We start from the raw sequence: 27,562 nt of genomic DNA on the forward strand, positions 1-27,562 counted from the left end.
AAGTGAAATGCTTTCTTTCGAGCTTTCTTTTAAATCGGATCATAAATATGAAATGATCAAACCTTTTCTCGTTTTTCTTTATTCTTCCCTTACCGTTGGGAGCACTTCGTTGTTTGCTTTAAATTCGCATTTCGGTGTGCATTACGTAATTGATGGTGATTGATTTCTTATACCTATATGACAACATCAAATTATTGTAGGCAGGCGGATTATACTTGAAGCGTGCCCGGTTACGCTTGAATTTCAGTATGGTCTGTACTTAGTTTAAATTTCATTCGATAACGTGACTTGACGTACGCATTTGCGCTAAGTGTCATTTTGTATGGGATTTTGAGTTTCCAAAACGTCCCGCTTGGCGCGCTGTTCAAAATCCCATACCAAAATAGACATAACTGAAATTTATACTAGGGGTTCTGAGCTTCCCTGCGGTTCACTTTCGCTGTTTACCCTTTTAACGCGCACAATCTATTTTTAAGACAATAATTACCACCTACAATATCATATTTTGTATTTTTCCCTCAAACAGTTTTTTTAGGACTATGAATTGGCAATGAGGCTTGAATTATACCAAAAATAGATATAACTCCGTAATAGATAGATACAGTCTAAGGAAAAAACGTGCCTCGAAAATCAAGATAATTTGATTCTCGTTCAGAGGGCGCTACTAGTTTTGGCCTACAGTCGTATAGATGGCGTTGACGGTTTCGTTTGTTATTTAACAATTTTAACGCATATCAGTGAAAGAACATGGGTAAAAACATAAAAATAATTAATGCAAATAAAAAAATCATTTATCTATATTTAAATACATTCTATCGTATTTTTATAAATCTTCATTTTTAGTTTGTCGTGTGTCGACAGATGGCAGTGAATTTACTGGGGTTACAAAATTTACTATGACAGTACCGCTCTAAGTATAAGTTACTCTATGATTATACTTACTTCCTTTACTGCTGTGGCGCGACGACCCGAAGTGGATTTTGGCCTCTGACACCAAAGACCGCCATACTACTCTGTCCAAAACCGTTTCGGTCCAGTCGACGGCGCCGAGTTCGCTGAGGTCTTTCTGCACTTCGTCTCTCCAGCGGTACCTAGGCGGTAGGCGGTAGGCGGTGGGGTATCTAGGCGGGCTTGAAGAATATTTAAAAATCTGGTTCGTTTTAAAAGCGTTATATTGCGCCAGCCGGGCTAGCACATGATTGGCGCGAGAGTATCGCGACATAGACTACCCGTCCCTCTTTAATTCATACAGTTAGTAAAACACGGGTAGTCTATCTCGCGGCGAGATACTGTCGCGCCGGTCATGTGCTCGGCCTACTGATGTAGTAGATGAAACAATATCGTTGTGAAAGCAGCGTTGGCAGCCCTCAACCTTGATTACAAAATACCGTTAAATAAGGGCAATACAATTTGTAGCATCACTCAAGAAGAGGCTTAAAAAATTGTGGCTTCCCGACTCATAATTCTGTTTCTCTCTATTTAATAGGTATCTTTCAATTTCATTTAGCTTTCTTGTTCGAATTCGTATATATTTATTTATATTGAGTGTTTGTTTATTTATATTTACGTTATATTTATTTAGGTATGCATTATTTTATTCATATATTTGTATTTGAGTATATTTGTAATAATGTGTATTTAAAATTTATAATTTTTTTCATTGCTGTGTTAGTAGTTATACATTGTTGGTTTTGTTTTTTATTCATTGTTACTTATTTTATGCTCATTTCCTCAAAGGTTGACTGGAAGAGATCCCATATAGGGATAAGTTCGCCTTTGTTGTATTTAATTCTCTTTGTAACTGTGTTTCTCGTATGTGTTTTTCTATGTACAGTAAAGAATATACATACATACAAGAACAGGGTGCGTAGACAAGATTCCAATCGTTCACGCTCCGTAGCGTAGCGTTTCGTAGACAGTTGCGATTCGTTCGCTACAGAGCGTTAACGATTAGCATCTTGTCTACGCACCCCTGTCATTGTAGAGATACTTTATCCCTTGTCCGTCTCAGGAAGGACATCACAACATAGCCCGATACCGCGAATGTGTGCTCGCTACAACGGAATTAACAAAGATCTCGACATTTTCCACTACAGCCTTGTAACATTTAAGTATAGAGTTAAATCTACCTTACAATAATTAGTTAAGTAAAGTTGAGAGCTATGCTCGGGGTTTCTCTGCGTGATAGTCAGAAATGATGATATCCGCAGTAGAACTAGGGTCACCGACATAGCTCGCAGAATTGCAAACCTTAAGTGGCAGTGGGCGGGGCACATTGCTCGCAGAACTGATGGCCGGTGGGGCCGGAAAGTTCTGGAGTGGCGTCCGCGTACCGGAAGACGAACTGCCGGTAGGCCTCCAACAAGATGGAGCGACGACCTGGTGAAGGTCGCGGGAATTCGGTGGTTGCGAGTGGCACAGGATCGGTCGGAGTGGCGAGCCTTGGGGGAGGCCTATGTCCAGCAGTGGACGTCTATCGGCTGACATGATGATGATGATGATGATGATGATGATAATTTGTATGTTGTTACTGTGCCTAAAATTTATATAATAAAATAAAAATAAATCTTGAAGCATGCGGCGTAGAAAATATTATTATAATGACAACTCAGTAGTCGGGTGAATAATGAATACTTTATTAGAATAATGCTTGTCTTATATCATAGAATTATTCATACGTTAATCTAGGTTACATTATTGTTCAATGGTGTGCAATGATGTGAAAGTAATAAAAGTATCAAGTAACAATGGTTCGTAAAAGAAGTAAATAAATATTATATTTATACATGATTTATCGTATTGTCTCAAGTTATTGTTCTAAATCAATGATGCGTTAAAGGTATAATTTATATATGTGCCATTCTCAATCAAAACGGTACTTATTGTCGGTTGTCAATGAGGCACTATTTCCATATAGCTTCAATTGAAAATCAACCTTATTAACAAGCGACAATGTGGTACCTTTTGGTTGAAAATGTCACATATTTTATGTTCGTCAGCTGATCACGTGTGATCCCACTACAAATTAAAATTGTAATAAAATTGTGATTAGGAGTACTTAACATTAAATTCTTCAAATACCTGTTAAGTCCTTATCGACCAGTTTTTTACAAATTTAAAAAAGCCGAATCAGCATGGATTGTCTTATTCTAAAATCTTATAAATCTACCGCGCCTCACGAACGAATTGAATATTCACGAGAAAGAATTCGTTTGACGAAATATTTTATTTCCGCTCCATTTAAATAATTGGATATATGCAAGAATTGCGAGCCGTCAAAGACGAAAAGGAACCTATTTTGCTTTGAATTGTAAATTAAGTATGATTGTACAATGACAAATTGAGCAAAGTGCGCCCTAATTGCAAAGAATCTTGTATTGTAAAGTCCTTTGCGAAGTTCTGTAAAAGGCTTTTTTGCAGAAAAGTTTTTTCCTTTCCCAAAATCAGCAGTACCCTCTAATTAATTTAACAAGCAAAAATCGCTAATTTCCATTCCTATTTACTCCTATTTATTCCTAATTACTACTAGTACTTTTGCAAAACGTAAAAAGAGATAGATAAACACACATCGCAAAAAAATATATATTAAAATAAAACTATGAAAACGGATTATATCGCGTATATTGAATTTATAATATATCCCGACGTTTCGAACTCTTTACAGCGTTCGTGGTCAACGGGTAACGAACGAGTAACTATCGCGGTAACCGAAGATAATATATATTAAAGTCCAGATAGCAGTCGCTTTTGTAAAAATGAGTGCATAAGTAATTTTTTGGGAATAGGTTGCCGAGCTGACCCTGGTCTTCCTGAGCGTGGTGACGATATATTATTATGACAAGGTGTAAATAATTGCTATATTTTTGTCTGAAACATATCTAGCTTAATTTTGTTGCAAAAATCTAGCTTTAAAAAGTATTTTGAAATATAATTTCACGTGCACGTTCACCATGCATAAAGAATTTAAACGAGAAAAATTTCAAATATTTTTAACCGCACTGGGTCACAGAGAATGCATTGTTTTCTACAAAGGACGAAATAGTTACTCTTGCTTAGTTGGATACGCAGCGTCCGTGTCTCATAAGAAAGTTTGATATTCCGTATTTTAAATTCAGATAGAAATCGAGGCACTAACCCAGGGCGCATATTTTGTTAAATACTTTCGCTCATATCCTCTAGATAGCGGTTTAGTTACAGAGGACCTACCGGGAAACGCGAATCCGAAATTTCGCTACCTGCCTCTTTATCGCTCGAATATGCAAGTGACAGAGATGTTAGATAACAAAACTTCGATTTTCTTGTTTCGCGATAGACCTTCAGATTGTGGTAGTGGCGCCCCCTAAGCAGAGTTTAGCTAACACTCTAGGGATGCATTTGTCCGAAATAAAGAAATTTTATTATTTATTCTTTATTTTAGCGTAATATTCCCTATTTACTAGAGAGATGTTTTTTAATTTTCAATATCGCTCCCGGTGCAATGTTTATGACCGATAAAATATACAGTCGTAGATACATGTCAAATTGTTAATAAAAATAATAATTATTTTATTGTATGCTATATAGCGCGATGAGATCGCAACATAGTTTCACATACAGTCGCCATCAGATATATCGGAGCGGCCAAGGTGCTCACAAATATCTGAACAGTTAAGTTCAGTTAAGTGCGTGTTCGGATATTTTTGAGCACCTCGGCCTCTCCGATATATCTGATGATGACTGTACGTAGTAGGTATTAATAATTTAGAAACATCGCCCTATCACGGAAACGCAATAAATTTTAAAATAAGATGAGCAAAAACACTAAGTTAACATGAAACAACAAAAAATAGAAAGTTTCTAATTTATGACTTGCACAATATTTCGTTTAGAGGACGTTATACAATGACTATACGCAAAAACAAAACCCATTATAAGATTCTCTGGAAAAACACACGTTACTGCACACGAGAGTCGAATAATTTAAAACCTTAGCACATTATTTTACGGCTTACTAAAGAAACCGCGAAAAAAAATTTGGCTGTTTCATACATTTTTTTTGCGATTTCGTTTTTGGTCCCATAATAAAAGTTGCTCAATATAATCACAAAACCTCCCTGACAACGGGAATGCACTTATTTTTAGCCGCCCTGTATAAACGCAGATTAGCTCTGGCGAACGTTGGTATTGGTGTACCAAGACAGTATTTATACCAACGGAATATAGCAGAACAGCCGCAGAATTCTACACATAATTAGAGCAATTGAACAAGATTGAACGGCTTCAAAATGTGTGCATTCGCTTCATTTTCGGGCTACGAAAATTTGATCATGTCTCCAGCTTCCGGTCACAGCTCAGGTGGTTACCGATTCGTTTCCGACGTAATACACATATCCTGTCTCTACTCTATCGCACTTTATTTATTCCAAATACTCCTGAATACCTTAAAAAACGGTTTAGTTTTCTTTTGTCTGTTAGGTGTTCTCAGAATCGCCTTCTTGCTGCCCCTCGGTCATCTAGTAAGTTCTACAACAAATCCTTCACTTTCCAGTCTGTAAGATTGTGGAATGCTTTGCCCATTGATATAAGACGTGCTCAATCCCTACCCATTTTTAAAAAACTTCTAAAAGAACACTATTTAAAATCTCTTTCTTAGTCTTGGTCCTTTCACTTACACATATATATTTTTCTTTTTGTTCACGCTACCTGGTCGTTATTCTTCTCTTGCTTGAATTCTCATTATGTATTTATGTATTTTGTGTAGGTTTATGTAGTGTATTATTGTTGCTTAAATAATATATGTAGTTTATGTAGATTATTTTTCATTGTTTGTTATTTATACGTAGGTATTTGATTTGTAAACTTTACACCTTTGTTATTTTGCACTGCCCATTAACTTATTTCTAGCCACTGAATCGCTATCTGAAGGTTGTCTGGAAGAGATCGCTTTTTAGCGATAAGTCCGCCTGTTGTTACCTACTCACTTATGTCCTGTCATTGTTTGTAACATGTATTTTTCTTTGTAGTGCACAATAAAGTATTTTATTATTATTATTATTATTATAATTTAATAACATAGGTATTATTTCGCCTTGATGAGCGTACACTCAGCGTCTACTTTGTAGCAACCAAAGTAGCCAAATAGTTCGGTACACCATATATTTAGTATGGTGTACCGAACTATTTGGCCACTTTGACTACTACAGAGTATTTGACGCTGAGTGTACCTACTCGTACTACTACGTAATAATATTACATTGTGTTTACGATGGAACGCGACGCAAAATTGTGTCGCTGTTGAGTTTAGAACGCGATCAAAGTCACAGTACATATATATTGATTTGGTAGGTGTTGTACTCGTACAACACCCATTTAATATCATAATACTCGTATTATGATATTAAATGGGTCAAAATTATTTTTGTTGTCTTGTTTTTTGTCCCCAAAAAATGTGACGGAGTGTAACTTTTTGTAATATGAGATGAAATACGTGTAAGTAGGAAAAATATGCCTAAAAATTCTTTGCCAACGTATTTTTCGGCCAGCCTGTAGTAATAACATCAGGCATCATATCCACGTGCCAATTTGGGCTTATTTTTATTTTGTTGACGATTTTGTTGGATATTAGATAAGAGTTCTCTATTCTCTAAATAATAAGCGCAATTTCGCGCTATTGTCCTAAAAAAATCTTCCACTGAGTTACAAAAACGTAAGTAGGTAACTCAAACGACAATTTACATATATTTTTTGTCCCAAATCGTGACCTCCTGTTTATTCCACACAGAATGAGGAGCCCTTCAAACAGTTCAAACCAGCCAAATTTTATCCAAATGTCACACAAAAAAAATCGACGACGAAATATAAATCGATTGGCCATTTTAGTTAGTTAATCTGGCAGAAAACAACGTGAAATGCGCTTGCCACCCAATGTATTACGACATTATATTCCAGTAGTTACGTGGCATGAAATGGCTGCAGCCATTAATATGCATGACGTGTTGGGGTGTGTGTTTCAGGATAGACGCGTGGTGCTCTGTTGTGATTACTATTGGCATAGAGAAGTTGACATCATCCTGTCCATTAATCGTAGAACGGGGTGGCTTTCAAATGCAAGGGCGACTGAAAGTTTAGTTTTTAAGCCACAAATATATTTTTAAGCAAGATTTTTTACAGTACGTGAACATCAATATTATATAGTAATCTAACTAGTTACACGAACAGTTTCAGTAACTGTGACGTTTTCAAGTAAAAGGTACCACATTGTCGTCGCTTACCATAAGGACGAAATTTGCTTGTATCTTTATACAAATAACCTGTCAGAGCGTCCTTATGGCAAGCGACAAAGTGGCACCTTTTGCTTGAAGACGGCACAAATAATGAATAATGGTAATTTTATGTCCGTTTTAAAACTATTGAAGTAGTCTCAAAATTTCCTAAAGTTTCCACTCCACCCCGTTTTACGGTACTTGCTTGGAATAACCACTGAGCTCTCCATAAGTCTGATTGTCTGTTACCTTTAAACACCTAAAATACTCCACAAACTACTAAAATAATCCAGAGGCCGTGAGTTCAAGTCTCACCCAAGGCAGTAATTTTTCCACTTTTAAATTTATTCTAAGCTTAATAGCATCGATCGCAGACGTTTCTGCTTGTTAAAAATTAACTAAAATACTGAACATAATTTGATAAAAATCGTGCATAAAGGAAGCTTACCTATGTTGTTCGTTGTTGTGCTGGTCTAAGACTAGATTATATTTTTTTAATCAGGCATAATTTTGTTGTAGATGTGTTAACTATGTAGGGATCTCTAATTTTCTAAAGTTTTTGTAATTAGGTACACAACAACGACAGCTTTTTTACTATTTTAGTTAACATACTAGTACGGCACAGGGAAGCGGCGCTTCCTAAAAATATCGTATTAGATGCAAACATGTTTGTGAGCATTTGCTATCAACCGCGTTTAGATAAAAACATGTTTGTTGCTGATAACGCGTCGCATCCGCTATCGCGTCGGAACCGCCCGAGGCCCGAGGGTGAACGTATCCGCCCATTCGCCTGGCGCCTTTTTTTTCTCAAATTTCGCTTACGGCAACGACGTATCGGTAGATGTAAAAAGGAGCGATATTCTGATATTAAAAATCTGTTAAGAGTTTGATAAGTAGGAACGAAATGCATGCTATTTTAATGACATCAGTTAGATGTCAGTCTGATATCAGTGTACGTTCGAATTGGCCTCTTAAACAATGATGGTCGCGCTTTTATCACCTGTCGTGTCATGCGTCACTTAGTTACGAGTTTTAACAAAACTACCTTTTAAAACTTTCTTGCAAAAAATATTCTTCAGAATACTCATTTCTAAATAAGCACAATGTTGTTGTAGCATTTTTTAGGTTTTTATATAACCCAGTTCCGATTCTGACAGAGAACTTTTGAGTTTAAAGAAAGAACTTTGAGAAACTTTAAACTTTTAAGAATCATTTAAGACTTGGACTTTGAGGGACCTTTGAAGGCTTTAGCTTTTCTTCTAGTTCGGACTTACCTAAAAATTTATTTGCAAGAAATGTTGCGATAAGTTTTAAAGAGGGATTTGAAATATTATGCTGTTGGTTGGTATTTTCGGTGGTTTTTTTTTGTAGGTAACGTTCTTTGTTGTATACGCCAAGAAATTCTCCGTGAGAGAACAAGACATTTTTATAAGACTAGATTGAATCTACATCGATTTTTCCCTATTTACGTAGGTAAATAATGCAAATTTAAACGAAATATTTAAAGCAGTTTTTGATAATCTATTATAAATTGTATTGTACTTAACATAAATACTACCTAATCCAACTATATATGGCTTTCTTATGCTTCATGTGCAATAAGGAACTTTCTATCAGAATTTCTGTTGGAATTTCAGATAAACAGGACCTTATTGCACTTGAATCATAAGGACCCTTCTGTGCTGAAAAGCCACATATTTACTTATAAAAAATATTCTCCCTAAATATTTAAACAGACTACGCCTGCTATATAAACGTAGCTCATTAGTTGGACTTAATAATAAAATTCCGTCTTAGCCTTTTGCGTAGACTAATAAACGAGACGCAACCTTTAGGTACTTAGCCCCGCCAGACGTTTAACGCAATCAATAAGACTTAACTCAAAATGAGGCAAAATGAGGTATTGTTTGGTTTATAAAAAAAATTTAATACAAAAAAATTTTCCTGTAGATTCTTACGTAATATAGCCAATATAGGGGGGAGGGGGTCAGCCTTTTCTTATTTTTTCTTACATAGGGGAGGAAGGGGGTCAAAAACTGGCAAAAATCGTCTTACGTAATAAATGAATGGCGCCTTGACAAGACTTTAATTTGTTTAAGATGGTTGTAATCTTCTTTCAGAAGATTTCACTACTAATCTCCCTAACTAACGCGAAAATTAAAGTTAAGTGATTATAAATTTTATCCGCTTCGATAGCTTCGGTAGCTCACATAGCTCGAGAATTACTGAAATTCTTGAAACTTGAATCTATAACATGTTCTTCAACAAAAGTCAAACTTAACCGATAGTAACACATAACTAACTTGTTCACCATATATGAGTAACAAACAAACTTCTGCCTTAGATGCTTGTAAGTTTAGCGCAAGTTTTCCCGATGAACGTTAGTGGTCAGTCTAGCTGCATTGTTCCTTCAAACACTAAACAAACAAGTGTAAGTGTAAGGCTCGAGTGGACGCTCGAAGCGGAGCGTTAGACGTGGCGTGCAGCGTGGCGTCGGGCTCACAAGTGATTTGAGCAGCGTGCACTAAGGCCGCTCCTATACGTTTGCATTTTGTTTAACATGCACGCCGCACGCCCCGCCCCGCTGCACGCCCAACTCGAGCGTCCACTCAGGCCTTACACTAAGTGCGAGAATAAAGCACGATAAAAGTGCAACCATCACTCATTACGGAACAGTAAATTTAATAAGGTGTTAACAAATTAGGTACCAATATTTATGGTGTATTCCCATTTGTCCCCGCCCCACTTAATCACCACCATACATGAGGCGGAGACAAATAGGAATTAATGATTTAGTATATTAAAACACCGATTCCCATCTGTGCCCAGAGGGGACAATTCTAGACCTTGACCAGACACGTTGACCAGAGTTGATTTTTTCATTGTGATTGACATCTGCATATACATATTAAATCACATTTAGAAACGGGTCTATCGCGAATTTATTTTGTTACCTTTATTTACCGACGTTTCGACACAGGTTTCACTGGTCGTGGTCGCGGCTAACTGACGTCCCAGCAAAATGTCAAAACAGAGATTTGTGTGACTACCCCACGAAAAGTGCATTTAAAGTTCGAGGTAGACATCACATTTTCAAACCACCCACTACACATAAAAGTTAATTATTGTCAATAGTCCGACACACAACACTCACAACATCCGCGCACACATCCGAAGATAGATCCCTTGGCTTCTCCTTGGCTTGGCTTGGCATTTTGCTGGGACGTCAGTTAGCCGCGACCACGACCAGTGAAACCTGTGACGAAACGTCGGTAAATAAAGGTAACAAAATAAATTCGCGATAGACCCGTTTCTAAATGTGATTTAATATGTGTTTAAACCGCGAAAGTTTTAAATGTTATATCTGCATATACAATTTATAGATTGTAATAATGTGATACGTATCACAATAAAAAAAGGAAAAATATATTAACATTTAATTCTAGACCTGATAGTACAAACAGTCCGTTTACTCTCAGAATGACATTCGTTTTTCGGGTAAAATCGGACGTAATCGCGTAATAGAAAATGACAGTCTCTTACTGATTTAGTTGCAATCCAACACCCAAAGAGTGCAGTCGTCTTTTCAGCCTTAAACTATATAAGAGTAGTTAATACCACCATAACAATAATATCACAATTTTCCAATTGTATAATTTTACCATATGAATTGAAGTATGTGACTGGTATTATCAACTCTATATAATTTCAAATTTGTTTTCGAATTTCAAATTCTGATTCTATTTTATTTAGATTATGACAAAAAGTCAAACCGCAATATAGTCATCAACCGAATATTAATTAGGGCTTATTTTACATTGAAACAATAGTTATCCTTAACTTTTTGCGGTAAGTTTAAAACTTTTTGTGAGTTAATAAGAAAGCAGAAAAGCAGTATCACCTTCGCTTGTTATCGTTATCGCCGATACCTGATGTATCTTTCTAAAATCTGAAGGTCATTCTGAGAGTTAACGGACTGTACCAACATTCAAAGGAACATGATAGTTCAATCAAAACCCGCATCTAGTATGTATTGAAAATGGACGCGCTTGCTCGCTTGAACCGTAGACGCATACTGTAGTAATATAGTTAAGTACGAACATGGACCCCAACTCGGACCCGGACCCGGACCGAACTCTGACCCAAACTTGGACCCGGACAGCCGGACACGGACCCGGACTCTGATATACTATATCTTTCTTATGACGTTTCATGCCTACGTAGGACCGTGATGCAAAACAAATATGAATGCGCACTAATGGAGACTTAGTTAGTATTAGTACTTCCGTAGTAAAATTTATTACCTACTCATATAACCCCACTGCACACTGCACATATATTTATCCTAGTAAAAACGCTAAACTTGGCACACTTGGAGCACATACCTACTTTATGAGCATATACTGATGATACAGACAGAAACTAAGCTTTTACTATTCTCGTGTCATTTCATTTTATGACGTATAGGAAAAACATCAAAGCGAGAGACTTGAGTGTCTGTTTACTACCGGTGGAAATATAATTCTTATTTTAGAATCTGACCATCTTTCTGACTTTTTTTACGATTGAGCGACTTGAAATGATTCAACTGTGAGCTCACAGTTGAAACATTTTAAGTCTAAAGATGTCATTTTATGTATCTACTCGTATACCTATGCTAAGTACGTCACGTTTTGTCCTTGGCATGCACATGTTATTTATTATGAGAGATAAAAGAGCAAATACTACTCATAGCTGCTGGAACTACAGTTTTACTGAAGGGAACATACTTTATATTCCAACTGATACGCCTTGCATATTTAGCCTCGCCTCTGTCACAACACTCATTATTAATTATCTTACACCGTTATTGCTTCAGCCTAATGGACTCTAATAAAGCTATTTGATGAGTTACCTAGGTAGGTAGTAGGTAACTTGTGGGGCTGTCTGATAGATTTAAGTCTTCGTCGACAAATACTACGAATAGGTAGGAAGCGAATTTAAATTTTTCATACAAAACTTGTTTTTGCTCTATTTCGTTTGTTTTATAAGCATGAGCTATATAAACTAATTACAGGCATGTGTATGTGCAAATTCTCATTACAATTCAAAACATAGTTTTAAAATGAGAACGAAATTCGGCCGAGCCTGCTTAAGCCAGAAATACAATGCATAAAATAAGCATAAACGCTGCGTAAATTTTTGGTATGTGATTTTAAATTACATCCGAAGAACGTTACCTCTTTATACAGCGACACTCAAGGCCCACCAACCATAAAAGAGAATAAATAATACATTTGTAATGTTCCGAGAATTTGTTGATAGGATGGAAAAAGGAAAGTGGCAACCCGGAGGCGTGTACACGCCAAAGACGTTTAGATAAGTGAGGCACGACACGACCTTGTGAGAAATTTCCATTATCTATGGGTAAATTGGTATTGACATTTTGTTAAATGGGACGTATTTGACTCGTCGGAATAACATGTCGTGACGTGGCCACCTATGGCAGCTATCCAACCGATGACGATGAGAAACAAGCAGATCTGATCTGACTGGTCTGACTTATTTCTTTCATTGATAGTATTATAGCTATCAGTACTGCTACTCGACACTAGATGTCATATGTAAAAGCGTATTGCTTAACAATTTATAACTAGTATTATAAGCAGAAGTAGTTGAAATAGAGTTCCGGATAATCCGGTTATAATATTAGCTGAAAATCGTTGAGCATTAGACTTTCCGTTCGCCGCGAAATCTATAGTCGAGTAGCAGTACTGATAGTTCCGCTACTTGACGCTAGATGCCGACTATGAAAATAATAGTCGTTTTGGTATCAAAACTGATATATGGAGTGAGTAATCGCACTTAAACTATCGTAAGACATATTTCAAAATATTTATCAGTACGGTTTTTACTCACTATTATTTTTAGTCGCTTTTGGCGACATGTTTCGGATTCTTTGGGAATCCATCCTCAGGCACGAGTGTCCGCGGCGGTTGTACGTCGTGCACTCCGTACAGTTCAGTGCACGACGTACAACCGCCGCGGACACTCGTGCCTGAGGATGGATTCCCAAAGAATCCGAAACATGTCGCCAAAAGCGACTAAAAATAATAGTGAGTAAAAACCGTACTGATAAATATGGAGTGAGTACTCTATGTCTTCTTTATTGCAACTTTAAATTATTACATAACATTGGTTCCTCTTCCTGGCTCTCAAAGTAGGTTTCCCTGTGTCTCTAGAGCCAGTTTCTTCCCGATTACAAGCGTATGGTTACAATGTTAGACATTTTATAATATAATTTTAACAATATTTAAATAAGAGAAAGAAGTAAACATTTGAGACTATGATGTGTGTATGTGCGCGCGCGTGAGTGAGTATTATGTGTGTCTGATTTTTGGGATATGTGTGTGTTTCTGTGTGTAACGCGCGTGTGTGTCCGGTTATTTTGGATTGTACTAGAACACGCTTCGTAATAACTCTTCTGCTTCACTATAGTTTAACGATGTTAACCAAATCTTAATTGTGTTTTTTAATTGAAAATTACTAATGTTGTTTATATTAAGGGTTTTGTTTGCTTTATTATATAAGTATGGAGCCAAGAAGGAAAAATGCCTTTTAGACCATGCACTATTACAGCGCGGTACTGGGCAGTGAGCTATGCGTTTGTTGCCAATTGTGATTGTAGGGGCTATTAGTCTGTGGTACCTTCGCAGTGTTTGGTAAATAAAAAGTTTGCGCACGCTCAATAAGAAAATAGTCAATAGCTAATCGCTTTCTCGTCGGCAGTCGGACAGGTGCCTTTAGTTGTATATAGCTTCTCTGACGCACACTAAATGTATGCATCTGATTTTTATCTGGCCATTAAATCTCAAAAACATATGGTACTATTTAATGCATCGCTCCCGTGTAAAACATGCTCAAACTAAAAACAAAATACCCAATAAAAATACCGACGCCCACGAAGAAAAGTTCCTACCGCTAGCAACGTATTTCATTAACCGCTGAAAAACAGTTTGATTTCTGCGAAAGGGATGTAAGGAGACAATGTAATGTATTCATTGCAGATTACTCGAGTATTACGCAGGGGTTTGGCGCCACCTGTTGCTACGCGACAGGGCGTGGGTGCCACGCATGCGCTCATCGCATTTACGCTCAATTGAAAGACGCAGGTTCGAGAAACAGGAAAACCAAGGTTTTTGAATGGAATGCAAGGAAAAGTAAATGGGCTGTATAGGCTTGGGCAATAAGTAGCAGATATCGAACAAGCAATAGACAGGATTACAGGAATAGTAGATTGTGTCACAAGGGAGCAAAATTACATATTTACGGCGAGGGCGTACAATTGAATCCTAAACGAAGCGACGGATTCTATAATAGAATCCTGAGCGTAGCGAGGGATTCAAGTGTTAACGCCCAAGGTGAAAATAATTTTGCTACCATGTGACACATAGTGCTTTTCACATTGTAACTTTCCCCACTACATTAACCTCTACTTTACCCCTAAATAAATACATATTTACATATATAAACCCTTTACTTACTTACTTACCTAAATAATTTGGCCATGTGATCGTCTAGATAATAGTTAGGACCCCTCGAAGTGTACCGCGGTACCCTAGATTCTTTAATGAGTATCAGCTAAATTTTGGACTCTGATTCTATTACTATTATTACCTAATTTTTAAGGAATAAATATTTTTTATATTGAAGATATATTTTATTATGATGCTAAGGAATAATTAAAGGAATATTTTAATAGTTACAAGAGTAGAAATAGTATATTGTGTCACAAGGAAGCAAGATGATGTATTGACGGCGAGGACGAACATAGAATCCTGAACGAAGCGAAGGATTCCATAATTGAATGCTGAGCGTAGTGATGCTTTCTAAAATGGAATCTCGAGCGTAGTGACGTAAAAATTTTTACATTTTTATTAAATCTATTCGTGTAAAGTAAATGCTGTTGAAGGTTTACTACATATGATGTTATTTAGGTATTTGCAGCATATTTGGTTAATATGAGGTTAAAAATGTTGTTGGAAAAATGAGTTTAAAATTGTTTTTGGTGAAGTCCCGCTACGCCTATTAAGTTTTCGGGATAACATACAAAGCAGTACTCCTGGGATGAGCCCATTTACACCCTAGCTTTTTAGGAAAGTTATAATTATACTATCACTTTCTAATCGATGTGTGAGTCCACACGTACTGCTTCGCATGCTCGATGCGGGTCAGAAAACTCTTAGCCCGTTTCAAAACATCATTCGGGTCACCTATCCTAACATTGTAGCCAGACGGGCTATGACCAACGCTTCGCAATCCTATGCATTCCTAGATGATCTGATGAAAGAAACGCCAAGTATCATCAATCAATCAAAATTACTTATTTTTTTGATGTTCAAAAGCTAGGGATACTGATCCCTTTTTCCCAATCCCCAAAACTAAAAGAATAGACTGTATTTCTAGTCTTTAGACGCACAAACGAAGCACTAAGATCATTTACTATATTTTATAAGACAGAAATATCAAGTCGAGCATTATTCCACTCTGACTCCTCCCATTGGACTGCTCTTGCCTGCCAAGGGTTCCCTAAAACAAACCATTCTTCTATTCCAGAACGATGTGTATACCTAAACCCAGCTTGATATTTTAGGAATTTATTTTGTATATACCTTGGAAACCAGAATGAAATATACAGTACCTCGTTTTTACATCAGAACACTAGAAATTTTAGCAAAATAAAACAAATAGGATAAGATTTTATAAACAACAATACCTTTTTACGCAGATACATTATAAAATAGGAATATCTAGGCAATTAAACCCCTTGCCTATTACACGTACGCTTTTTAGGATAATGAAGCCATATTAAAAGTCTTTAATAGAGAAATATATATCAACCAGATTAGATTTCGATAAATAGTGTGTGATTCTACCCTACACCTACCTGGAGCCCTAGCTAGTACACTCAAAGCACAATCCGTACTTACCATAGGCCTAGTGCTTTGACATGTACGCAAGTGTATCCCTAACTCTCTGTACAGTTCAGGAGGCGACCCTGAGGTATGGCAACCTATCGGCCAGTGTTGTGTGACTCCCCCCTATACAAGCTCGCAAGCCCGGTGGTATAGGATAAGTCGCCCTATTCCGTGTCTATCAGTGGATCAGCACCCTTAGAACACACCAGCACTACCTACATTGGAAGCTCTGCCGAGACTATGACTGTAAGTGTATGACATCAGTCACGACAGAATCCTCCCCTGCAGTCAGCACTAGTATGAACCGGAGCACCGAAATATATAAGTATATTTAATAGAAGACCGGGGATCAGGTACTGCCGACTGCAATAAGCCCCGATTACTCGGAATGGCACGCACGTGATGCCCTTACATTCATCGGACAGCTGGACCCTGATACCTGGGAGGTAGTTCATCTCTTAGGTAAATATAACCGAGATGCCAAGAGCCTCAAATCTTGGAACAAAGACTCCCAAGCATCCACTTCTTAACACCGCAAGGGAACTGGATGTTTGGCTGGACAAACAGTCTGTCCAAACAATGATCTGGCTTATAAAATAGTAAAAGCACCACATAGCAAAACACTAAAATAATTACGTTGACTTTTATGTAACTAAACTTTTCACAGAACCAATAAACTAATCAGAGAAATGAAATTTCCCCACTGTTATCCAGGCTTAACGTTACGAAAATTGCTTTTCGTAAAATCAAACCAAGACACCATTCTAAGTCCCTGATATGCACGATATTTACTATCTGTGCATAGCTTTACGGCACTAAGAACAACACAGCGTAGGAAACCTCACTTCACAATAAAATAAATCAAACAGGTAAGTAAAGATCCTCCATCATAGTCCAGGCTTAATTCCACAGAGATAGGTTTATCTTTGTACAATCAAACACAGATCCAATGTCCCAAGTTTAACTTCACTTAGATAGCTCTAAGCTAGGCTATACAAATGGACAGAGTGACAGAGTAATTTCACTTACGAAAGTAATGTACGCGCGAAGCCAGAGACACTGCTAGTTTGAAGGATAGAAAATTAATGAATCCCCCCTGCCCCGCTCCAGCTATTTATATTGGCCAAATGGCGACATATTCTAAAAAGAAAGATCATAAGTCCTGGTTTGTTTACCATTAAGGAAAGGCATATGACCGACACTTTAATGCTTACAATCGCTTAACGCTGGCAAATTAAAATATTCTAATAATATGGTAATAAATCTTACGAATTTAATTACTAAGATAAGGATTTAATCCCTGGTTTGTTTACTATGTCTTACGCCCATCATATTAAAGACCATATTCTTCATAATTCGAGAAAGCAATTATTAAACCATAAAACCGTAAAACTAGCGACACACTCCAAAAGGAAATAGTCTTAAATCCTACTTTGTTTGTTAAGTCATCTGTAGTACACATTAAGAATCATAATCTATTAATGCTACCAAAATAACCTACGTAGGCATTTCTGCAGGTGCGATCTTGGAATTGCATTTGTGTGGTACTGTAAAAACGGCGACAAAAAGTTACTCCTGTCTTGCTTACTAAACTTTAAGTCAAACATATTAAAACTCCAAATCCATTAATGCTCACGAAGGTGACTTTCTCGCACACAAGTTAAAGTAGCGACCAAGAGTTTCTCATGAACACATGTCTATAATCCCGCCTTGATTAATAAGCTTTATGTCAAACATATTACAGCTCCAAATCCCATAATGCTAACGAAGACAATTTTCACGCACACATGTAGACTAGCTCAACGAAAACGGTATGTTCCAAAATCTGTCAAACTCCATTGTGCTGACAATTTCCCATTTTTAGATTATTTCTTATTTAGCTTGTTATTTCAAAATGATGCCCGTTTTGAAATATTTCATGTTTATTTTTAACATATTGTATTAAAACATAAATAAACTTAAAATTCAATTATGGCAACGTTTTATTTCTATCGCACCTTTTGGACTTTATATTTCATAACGATTTTGGAACGTTACGTCACTTACGTCACCCTCAATGTCAATAAACAATCGTAATGTCAATATATTTTCTATTTTCTCAAGCGGATTTCTGCTTGTATTTTGTGTTTTTACTAAGTGAATTAGTAATTTATTTAACCTCAGTTATATGTGATAAAACGTAGGCCGTGAAAGCAGTGTTACAAGTTATTATTGTTAGACTATTTGATAAAATTATGAAGAAAACCGGCGATGGAAAAGACCGACGAAAACGAACTTTGCTTCAAGGCTAAAAATGTAAGTTTTATATTGATAAGTAAGCTTTTTACTGCTTCTGGCCAGTCACAGCCGCCCCCAATAGGTTCAAGTTTTTGTAATGGATCACAAGCGTGTGCTATGGAAAACTTTAACCTATTTTCTAGTCATGAATTAAAAAATTAATTTCCTCTAGATTAGTCGGAAAATTTTCCCCCCCTCTTTAAACGTGTAGTGTGTATTCCAATACTAAGTGACTGTTAGCGACTCAGCTCTGAAATTAGTTCATTAGAACACTGTCAATGAATAATGACGACTCTTTCCCCAGAAACTTCGCTCCGCCAGAAATACCGGGTTGTGAATCCGGTAGGTTCTAATAACCCGTCCTTGCCAGCTTATCCCGGCCGCGGCGAGTATTCTTTCCCTCTATGCGCCGTACCCCTCCGTAGAAGAGCGTCTAATGAGACAGCAAAGACTTTCCATGCAAAACGAAGAGACCTTTAATTTTTATAAGTACGGAACCTTCAAGCTCCATTGCCAGAAATTCAAACCAAATTTCATTACCCTATCACCTCCAGCCACGTTTTCTCGGCGCATGTCTTATATTTGAATAAAATATACCGACCTTTAAGTTTGCTTGGGTGTTTTTTTTTATAAACAAACTTAAATTGACAAATACGTACCACAACATGATACGGTAAAGCATTCTTTGTCCAATTCAAAGAATTGTTTATTATTATATCTAATTCCAACGAAACCAATAAATTAATTGTATTTAATTAACTCTTGAAAAGAGCCTCGTCCCTCTAGACGCTCACGGCCCATCAAATTATGTCGGATGTCGGATATACCTCATCCAAAATAAGGTGTGTAAGATTTTTGAGCGTCCGTATACCTTGTATAGTCTTAGCCACAAAAAACTACCCTTTACATGGGTCTAATCCAATGGATTTTAACCTACTGATAAGATTTTTCTGGCTAATTGTGTTCCCCGCTCCCCCTTTTTTTTGTTCTCCCCTGCAAAATCCGACAAATCTAGACTGATTACACTCTAGCCTTTGTCTATCTGCATCAATCCAATCTTACCAACACATAAATACATTCGTCTACTTTGCATTCATCATCTCTCATACAAATTCTTACATACTCATAATTATAAGTACTCGCCATACACACACACAACCATTCCTCCTCAGTTACGCTTACACACGATTTCTACAGACAGCCAAAGCTCTCTTGTGTAATCAAATCAAAAAATAAGAAGAATTTTAAGTTTTTTTTTTTTTTTTTTTTACATTTATACTTGAATAATAACAAAAAAAAAACAACTATCCCGTCCTAACCCAATACTAACCCATTATGCCCACAAATAAAATATATATCCACGAAAAAAAAAATTTAAAACTAGTCATATGTCGACTGAAGCAACTGTTAGTTTAAGTTTATTTTAGCATAGTTCTTAAATGATCTTTCGCATGAAAAGAAAAGTTCGCTTTTTTTTTCTAGTCCTATATAACTATAAAAAAACTAGGCATTGATCCCGAGCCTACCCTTTAATAATTTTATTTTTATTTCTTATTTATTAAATTACTATCTGTAAATGTGTTTGACCAATTATTAAGATTAATTGACTCTCGTGGGAAATAAATGCATTTACTTAACTAATTTTTTTTTTTCGGTTCACTAGATTTTTCTTTGTTGGTTCTCAACCGAACGCTATGTCAATGATGACACCCCATGACCCATTCCCCTGTCTTTTGTTCAACAAAGTTGTTCAAAACGCAACACTAACAACTCATTTTGCAACGAACAAACGCTGGAGATGTACAGTCACCTGCAGAGAAAAACGACCCTTCTTGCATATAATTTTGTAAGCAAATACTAGGCGAAATTGTACTAAGGATAGTGGATAAGGATCTGCACAAGCACCAACTAACAAGATGGCATTGCACAGTGGTAGGTTTGGGTGAACGAAAGAACAACCACAGATGATCGCGATATCGCGACCCTCAGTCATGAGAAATCGTGAAAGAGAATGAGCGAATATTATAGATGACTGTACATACAAATAATGAAAAATTAATTCTAAGACGCGCTCGACCATCCTACTTTCAACCCCAGATAGTTGATATGGCTGCTTGTACTGTCTGACAATTTCTCTACCAAGAGTCCAATAATATATTACGCAATAATCATAGAATTCTGATCTCATCACCTTAATATTGGGCAATTTTGTTTCAATGAAACTACATGTCACTTATTTAAAAACTGGACTAAAATCCGGAATACGTTTCATATATGTAAAAACAAAATAAATATATATATCGACTCTATTTGTATTCGTACATTGCCTTTATACAACTAGCCAAACTAATTCAACCATACAAATAAATAAATAAAAACCCAATGACACTTATAATGCTAATGATGATGATGATTATGAATCATATACCATATATGCTGCAAAACATATCTTTTATAATGTTCATTTTGATTTCTGCCGATGATTATTAATTAGCCTTACAACTTCTCATTTACGCTACACTATAACATACAACAGTGATATCCCTTCATGTTAGATGGGGTATCGAAATTTACAATAGAAAACATTCCCTAATTTTTTTATTTATTTTACCTACCTCATAAAATCGAAATTTCTAAACTAAAAATTTTCTATTGAATGTTCTCTTCTTGGTTGGTATCTCCTATCCCATAGATTCTCTCGAAAATTCTCTGCGGTCCTTATGACGGTGGCAACAGGGAAAACAGTGGTTGTCTTGTTTGGTTACACAAGCACCTTGGAGACTGTCCATGGTGTCTTCTTCTTTTACAAATCGGCAGCACAAATATTCACATTCTCCACTACACTAGAGTATTGTATTGTATTGTACACTTGAAAACATGTAATCACTATTTATTAACACTATAAAACGCACACACTCACAATAAACCACACTCCTGAATCATAACACTATTAGACTCCTAGGCATCCTAGGTTCTAAGTAAGTTGGAACTAAGTACCTACTGACTTTGTTTTATAACACTGCACAAGTGCATAACCATAATAACTGGTACAAGTAAATTTTATAAAAATTTTGAAAGGAAACAGATTACGGAACTAAAACATTGTATAAAAATTTTGTTCTAAAATGATCCAAACCATAGCCATAAAAATCTGCAAAAAGTCTAATTATTGATTCCAGTTCGTAAAAGAAAGTAAAAAAAAATTAAAACTTATTCACTACGTGGGATTCGAACTCTGACCTTATAAGAATATATATCCCATACATTTGTCTGCCCTAGAGACCGCTAGACTATCAGGGTGTTAAGAGGCTGGTCCAATTTAGCAATGGCTTTCAAAGATGCACCTTTTGTATTTCTTTTATTTTCCACGTATATATTAAGATAAAAACCGGCTAAGTGCGAGTCGGACTCGCTCACGAAGGGCTCCGTGTCACTACGCAAAAAAACCGGCAAATAAAAAAATCACATTTGTTGTATGGGAGCCCCACCCAAATATTGATTTTATTATGTTTTCAGTATTTGTTGTTAATATCAAAGGGAAATTTAATAGCGGCAACAGAAATACATTATCTGTGAAAACTTACTGTCTAGCTATCACGGTTCATGAGATACAGCCCAGTGACTGACGGATAAACAGACAGAAACAGACACCGGAGTCTTAGTAATAGGGTCCCGTTCTTTACCTCTTGGGTATAAAGCCTTAATAACTAACTAAAAGATCTTTATTTATTATAAAAAAAACCCAAATCCGAACGTAAATATCTATACATACACTGCAAACAAATTATTATGGAATTCTATGAAAAACGCTATTAAATTAAAATTTATGTAGATGGAAAATCCAACAAGCCTGTATATTAAAATTCTGAAATGTTTCAAGGATTTGAATTGTAATGCAAATCATCGTTATACCGTATGTAATATGAACAGGAGATTTAATATGTAAACATAACCTATAAATGTTCCAACTTTCTGAGTTCGTCAAAATATTTGTACTTACGTGTTTTTATGAACATTCCTCACACTGTTACACTTAACTGATGCACATGAACGAACCCACATGATTTTTTTGTTAACAAAATGCACTAGTACACTAGTTTCTTAAGATCGCAACATGAAAAACCAATGAAATTGGCGCAATAAAAAGTAACTATTTTTCACTTAAGTACGCGTTTTCACTAATTTATGAACCTCGTCCGAGATAGGTTCTGCATCCGTATTTGTCTAAAACACTATTCACTTCACTAAAAACACTCCCTAATAGCTTATTTCTGTTCAAAACAAACTTCGTCGTTTACAAGACCGACATGACTGATTATAACTACGAATTATCCGGATTTCTTGACCTTACTTTGTTCAAAAGTACCCGAACTAAACTTCTTAATATCCTCTATTTGCTTCACAAAGGATTTGAATCATTAACACTACTCACAGTTAAAATTTTATGAATAAACAACTTTAAAAACTAATCTAGTTACGAGACGCTCACGACTTCGACAAAACTGTCAAGCGTTTCTGAGGTGTATTTTTCTTTTAAAATCTAAAGTATGACTCGATAAGTCACGTTCGTCAGTAAAAATGGCGGCAAACTTGAAAATGTATGCGTACAAAGCTGTCTTTCATAACCTTAAAAAATAAACTTGAACTCCGCGCTTCTCGTTGAATCGTATTTTATTTTATCGATTTTTAGAATTGATTTTCTTTATTTTTCTTATATTTAGCAAAATATACGAATAACCTCAACTATAACTCGTCGATGTCAAGTAGCAACACTATTAACGATTGACATTTACTTACTTACTCACTCTAATGCTAATACTAGATTTACATTCGCGTCTCATGTCTCGGCTTGTAGCTCGTACAGGAATGTAAACCGGACTTAATAATGTCGTTTCCCGATCCGAAAATCTACATTGTCTATACTCATCTTTTCTTTTGGGTGCTAGTACTAGTGCAAGACAAAGATAGTATGACTCTCTCTGTCTACGTTTGAAATGAAACAGTCTTTTGACAAACAATTACATATTAAAATGTAGGATATTTTTATAGTAGTCGATAAATAATAATAATCAACCTTAAAATATGGAATAAATAACAATAATAAAAGAAACCGTCAACTACAAATTATTTTGATCATTGCAATTCAAAAAACGTCTAAAGTACGATACTAGCTGGCCTTAACTTTACATGTATTTCAAATTCAAAATTTATCAATAAAGGAAAACTGACTTTCACTGAGTAAATGAAAATGGCAATTTATTTATTTATTATTTCAATACTAAATGAAATCGATCGTGTGAACTCGCTTTTTTTTGCATAAACGTCATTCTCTATGACCACACGCACACATACATTTCCTACAGACAACACACGCACATACGCTATACGATGAAATTAAAAACACGTTCCAATAATCCTGACAATACACCAAACACGACCCACACAAATTGGTCGGATTCAACGAGTGAATTCGAAAATAACTTGTCTATAGCTCGTGAAGCTGACTTAGATATAAGATCCCTACAGATGGCGCGAGTAAATTAAGATTAAAATAAACAAAAACGCTAATATTTTATCATCTAGTTTTTAATTTTTATGTAAAATCATTTGAATGGTAAAAACGCTTTTATACAACATAAATAACTCAATAATTGATTTAATAATTTCAAACCATAAGCTATTTCTAGAGAAAGATGGAACGTTCCTTTTCTGTCTCGTGAAAAGATTTTTTTTGTCTATGGCGTATTTTCGCTGCCGCGAATCCGCCATTTTTCGGATCCTGTTGTTTGACATATGTTTATTGTAGTTTTTTCTCTTCAAAGATACTTTTACAGATTCTGAAGGCAAAATTATATCGTTGAGCTAAATTTAATGACAGAATTATAAGACAAGAATATTCTCCTAGGGATTTGTAAAGTTTTCGCGAAATCGAACAAATATTTTGCAAAGTATTACAAACGTCAAACAAAATGGAAGTATTATGGAACTATTATGGAATAAACAGTGAATTTTCTCGTCAAAAACGGTGTTCCCAGTATCCTCAAATAAGTACGAGTGCATCTATTAATAGCCCAAAGCAACAAATGTCTAGAAATGAGCCTACAGAGCGGATGAAATGGATTTAAAAGTTCCGTTCGCTTCAAGCAAGGTAAAGTTATGTTATAGTTTTCTTATTTTAGATAAGTTACTGCTGTTTGAAAGCTGTTAAAACATACTACTATATCACTAATCAGAAAGTATTTGTTCGCAACTAGTCCTATCTATCATTTAATCTACTTTCCGGACTGATCTTAAGTGTTACAAACTAACTTTTGAGTCTCCAATTTTTATCATTCTACTTAAAATGCTTATGACTGACGTGTTATGTTGCCTTATTGTTACGCTTTGTTCAACAACATGATCACAATTCCTTTTGAAAAACTGACAAGAATCAATGTAAAAATTGGTATTGGAGAAAAAAAAAATGACATGTTGAATTTGTCTTACACTACCTGACATACTGTTAGGTCTCCATTACTCCCTCCCTATTGCAACAAGGCTTACAAACTGTGTTTGCTTTTCCAGCCAGCTGAAAACTCTATTGAAATGTTTCCTGGTGCTTGATATACATGACTGTCATTGAAGAAAAACAGAAGTTGAAATTTTGCTGTGGAAACTTAAAAGTTAGTATAAAAACTCTGTACCCATAAAATCCATGCCATCGCTCTAGAAAGATGAATTGGTAAATATTTTTTTCCTGAAATAATGTTTTTCGAACTTGAAAGTGCAATATATTATAAAAATTATAATTATTATATGATAACGTCAGCTAAAAATAAACAGGCTTCTTTGCATGTTAATGACAATTGATTTCTACACTTTACAAAAGAAAGTCCCCGCTGTGTCTGTCTGTGTGTATGTATGTTCGCAACAGACTCTAAAATTACTGGACGGATTTTGATGTGATTTTCGCCTATATTGAGGAAAGTTTAGGTATACAATCTTGTGTAACCCTTGTGAAGTCAGGGCAGGTTGCTAGTAATGAATATGTATTTTCCTGAAAAGGCACCCGCTGCTGTTTGAAAACTTAAAGTATGTGGACCTAAAATCCTTCTGTCAGCACAAACCCATTTTTCATTCAAGGAGGCTTTTTATCAATAATGCTCCTACACACTTTACTTGCTTGCTTACTGTCATACAATAAATGTTTTTCTTTTTCCCTGCTGATTATTTAAATATTGAAAGCATTTTTCATAAACACATTCTTAAACTATACTATCTGTTGCCACAATTTATTCTTAGTTGCCTATGCACTAATCATTTTAAACTGAGTGACCATTTGGAATGAGCGACAATTTTTTTTTTATTTGAGTGGTCATTAAATATTATTTTAATGTTTACTACTTACTTATTTACTTTACTGATCATTATATTCCTCTTATTGCAATAAATTTACCGTTATATGCCGAATTTTTCAGCAAACAACCTAGTTGCTGGCCGGGTGGTACTTCAAGTTGGACGGGGAAAAATTTCCAGTGCTGCCTGCCTTAGTTCTTCCGGAGGCTTCGACAATTTCCTAGTAAGTACGAGTAGAGTCAATTACTATGCTACTTAGAACCCAATTTTTAAACTAAGCCCTTCTTAGAAAATAAAAATCTTGTTTTTCCGTTGTTAAAAAAAAAACTGAACTGTTTATTCTTTCTTTTTTTCTTACTAAACTGTGAAGACCTTACCTTATAAATAATAAATACTTAATAAGACTAATAAATATACCCTACTTTAACTAACTTTTTTACATTTTTAATTTCAGTGTTTGCCGGAGTACTGTCCCCGTGCCACAGCTTCGTCCATCCGGCTGACTTCAATGTACATCTACTGAATGCTTCTATTTATGAAAGGTATTTTGTCTCATTATATAAATACAAAACTAATTATAAGCTAAAATATTCATGACTTAAGTCTAACATTAATATTTCAAAAACCTGAGCAGTGAGTCCCCGGTGAAAAAGCAGAGTGATGAAAACTGTCTTTAGCCTAGCATACCTTATGCTAATTCTGTAGACTTAAATAACTTATTCTAACTTATTTGTAACCTAACTTTATGGTAATGAGTCCTGTAAGGCAAAGATTCTCAAACTTTTTTGGATTTTGAAAAGTTTAAGCACTGCCTATGAAACCTGTAATTTCCCATGGATGTTTGGGTCGCTGAATTCAACTGGGAGTTGCAAGAGCAGATATCCGAATAATACGCATGTTCTTGACTACAATATATTAAGAAGCTGGTATGATTATGTTACTCTTGTTACAGTATGTAAGTACTTACATTACATGGCCATCGGTCGTTCTTGGTGCTTACGTTCTACATGGGTATCCAGTCTCGTTGACATGGGAAAGAGAGCTAGAGCGGATGGTGTTTGCGTTTATATACTGTAAATTTACGAGGTGGAGCGACGACCTGGTGAAGGTCGTGGGAATTCGGTGGATGCGAGCGGCACAGGATCGGTCGGAGTGGCGAGCCTTGGGGGAGGCCTATGTCCAGCAGTGGACGTCTATCGGCTGACATGATGATGATGATGATGATGACTGCTAATTTTTATTATGTTATTATTAGAGATCGCCTACAGCGATAAGACCGCCTGTTGCTGCCTTTATTTACATTGTAAATCCGTTATTGAAATTTTCTTTTGTGGGGCAATAAAGTGTAGTTACTTACTTCCTTACTTATATCGCGATAATATTGCCGAAACTCTGGAGAGTACATGTGATTGCGCCTCTGACAATTGCAGACTGGTTTTGTTGAAGTACCTTCTTATTTCGATACACTACACAATACTTAAAAGTAATGACGCGCCCCCGCGAATGGATGTATGAAGAAAAATATTGATGTTTTGCCCAGCTAAAACTGACTCTAAAGTTACTTATTCTTACTCTTCCTTTACTGAAATTTCTAATACTTGTTTAATTTATTTCAGACTGCCGAGGGCTACTGATTTCAACACTCCGGTTTGATGGCCGCATCTCAAGAATTTTGCTGCAACGATGGCTACTACTCCGCATGCTACGGAAATAATGAATTCCACATTCTTTCTCTATGTTAGGTACTTACTA

General features: G+C 36.0%; 1 protein-coding gene and 1 long non-coding RNA gene across 2 annotated transcripts in view; both read left to right on the plus strand.

The window, feature by feature from the left end:
- The window catches only part of LOC134749552 (receptor-type tyrosine-protein phosphatase kappa), a 212,486-nt gene that overhangs the window by 102,531 nt on the left and 82,393 nt on the right, over positions 1-27,562 (plus strand). The gene's annotated exons all lie outside the window — the stretch shown is intronic.
- LOC134749400 (uncharacterized) lies at positions 24,481-27,518 on the plus strand. The gene is made up of 5 exons (XR_010128484.1): positions 24,481-24,623; positions 25,040-25,137; positions 25,933-26,033; positions 26,265-26,352; positions 27,427-27,518. It is a non-coding gene; the product is annotated as an uncharacterized LOC134749400 (long non-coding RNA).

The sequence above is a fragment of the Cydia strobilella genome, chromosome 18 (assembly GCF_947568885.1).
Source record: "Cydia strobilella chromosome 18, ilCydStro3.1, whole genome shotgun sequence".
Lineage (NCBI taxonomy): Eukaryota > Metazoa > Arthropoda > Insecta > Lepidoptera > Tortricidae > Cydia > Cydia strobilella.